The following is a 2,563-nucleotide window of genomic DNA, read 5'->3' as shown; positions in this document are numbered from 1 at the left end:
TGACTGACAAAAATAAAACAACAAAATGTGTGTGTGTGTGTGTGTGTAGAGAGTGAGAGAGAGAGAGAGAGAGAGAGAGAGAGAGAGAGAGAGAGAGTATATGAAGCTCAGGTACAGTGCCCAAGCCCTGAGTTCAAGCCCCAGGACAGGCAAAAATAAAAAATAAAAGTAAAAATATATGAAGAATTACTTGACAATTACAGTGAACAAGCAAGAGTGAATAAATGGAGTTAAATTATAAGATTCTTGTTAATTATCTGGGAAATGGTAACAATATTAATTGTATCAGACTAAAGATCTAAGGATAAATGTAGCTTCTAGAGTAATCATTAAAAGAATATTATAAACTGGGAACAGGTGGCTCACACCTGTAATCCTAGCTACTCAGGAGGCTGAGATTGGAGCATTGGGGTTAAGCCCCAGCAGGAAATTCCATGAGACCCTTAGCTTCAATTAACCACCAATATGTTTGCGCAATGACTCAAGTGGTAAAGCAGTGGACCAGTGTCCAGTTCAAGTCCAAGGATCCCTCTTCCCCAATGTCATTCATTATTTTTATTTTGCCTGATATAAAATAATCTTTGTCTTTTATCTAATTTTATATTTGGATGTTTTGGGGGGGTATGTGGGAACAATGCTGGAGTTTTGAACTCAAGGCATCATATTCTTTAGCTAGGCCCTTGCATTTTTGGCTAGCCCTGGCCTATGATTCACCTACTTCCACCTTCCACATAGCTGGGATTCAAAACATGTATGACTGTACCCAGCTTTTTACTAAAGACAGAGTCCTTTTTTGGACCAGGCAGACTTGAAGCCCATAATTAGATGGGATTACAGGCATGAGTCACCAAACCTGGTATGGATGCTTTCCTAAACTTCTGATTTTTAGATGGTTATAAACATAGGTAAATGGGAAAATGCTTATGAATGTTCCTAGAAAGGAACTCAACAGGTGCCTGAGTGGAGAAAGTTAAGGGCTAAGCAAACACAAGGTGGTGCAGCGTGGTCATTTAGAGAATAGGGAGCTATCTGAACCTGTAGCTAACAGGAAAATTTAGCACTGAATGTTAAAAGGAGCTGAAATAAATCAGGCCAGAAAGAACCAAGGGATCGGTCCACCAAAGCAATCAGGGAGGGGATGGTCTGGAACAGAAGCTCCTGCTACATACATAATTATGACCAGCAGGTGGCGCATGAAAGCCGTCCCATTGCTATGCATGAAGATCTTGCAGCAGTGCACAGAAAATAGAGGCCAAGCCAGGGGAGCCTCTGGTCTTAACTTCTTGACTCCATGCTTCCTCCAGTAGTGCATTTCCCAAGATCAGGAGTTTTGTGTGGGGTTTTGTTTTTGTTTTGCTTTGCTTTTTGTGTGTGACTGAAATAGGGCCTGGGTGCTGTCCCTTCAAGGCTCAAGGCTGATGCTCTACCACTTGAGCCATACCTTCACTTTCAGATTTTTGCTGGTTAATTGGACATAAGAGTTTCATGGACTTTTCTGTCCAGCTGGCTTTGAACTGTGAATCCTTAGATCTCAGTCTCCTAAGTAGCTAGATTGTCGTAACATAGTTGCAGCCATCTTGGATTATCACTGCCAGGATTCCCCCTGAGCATCTTGAGCTGGTTTTTCCTGTATAAATTCCCAGTAAATCATAAATAGAAGCATTGGAGTCACATGTGAGGATTTACGAGTGAACCCTAGCTCCAGGGTTGCACCTCACGCTTTGATATTATCTTCATATAAACCAGATACATTCCAGACAGGATGAAGTCATTTGTAATAGCTCACAAGTATGCTCTTCTTTCTCACCTAAATTACCGGGATCTAATTGGTCTCCCATTAGTAAACTTCAATCTAAAATCAGTCTGCCTTTCTTTGTTTAGTCTTGTGGCACTAGGTTCTAATTGTCCCAAGACAGCTTTAAATGGGGTGGGGTTTTCCAAGTAACTCTACCATTTGTAAATACCTATGGACTAACTCCCAGCATGCTGCTGTCTGTTCCTGGGAGATGCAGTAAGCCATTACTTTCATATTTGTCATCATTGTCTCCTCCTCCTCTTCCTCCTCCTCCTCCTCCTTTCTGGTCCTGTAGTTGAAATTCAAGGCTTCTCTTTTTTTTAAAAAAAAGTCCTTTCTCTCTCTTTTCTTTTTTTGCAGGTACTGGGCTTGAACTCAGGGCCTGGGTGCTGTCCCTGAGCTTCTTTTGCTCAAGGCTAGCAGTCTACCACTTAAGCCACAGCTCTACTTCCAGATTTTTTTGGTAATTTATTGGAGATAAGAGTCTCACGGACATTCTTGCCTGGTTTGCTTTTGCGCCGTGATCCTCAGATCTCAGCCTCCTGACTTGTGAGCCATGAATGCCTGGATGGCTTCTCATTCTTGATTGGCTAGGCTAGGGCTCTACCACCTGTTCTATACCTTTAGCTTTGTTTTTTGTTGGTTAGTTGGAAATAGAATCTCATGGACTTTCCTGTCTGGGCTGGCTTTGGACCATGATCCTTCAGGGCTTAGCATCCTGAGTAGCTAGAATTATACGTGAGAACACCAGCACCTGGCTTTCAGCGC

The sequence above is a fragment of the Dipodomys ordii genome, unplaced genomic scaffold (assembly GCF_000151885.1).
Source record: "Dipodomys ordii isolate 6190 unplaced genomic scaffold, Dord_2.0 Scaffold19, whole genome shotgun sequence".
NCBI classification, from domain to species: Eukaryota; Metazoa; Chordata; class Mammalia; order Rodentia; family Heteromyidae; genus Dipodomys; species Dipodomys ordii.
This window is presented reverse-complemented; position numbering follows the sequence as displayed.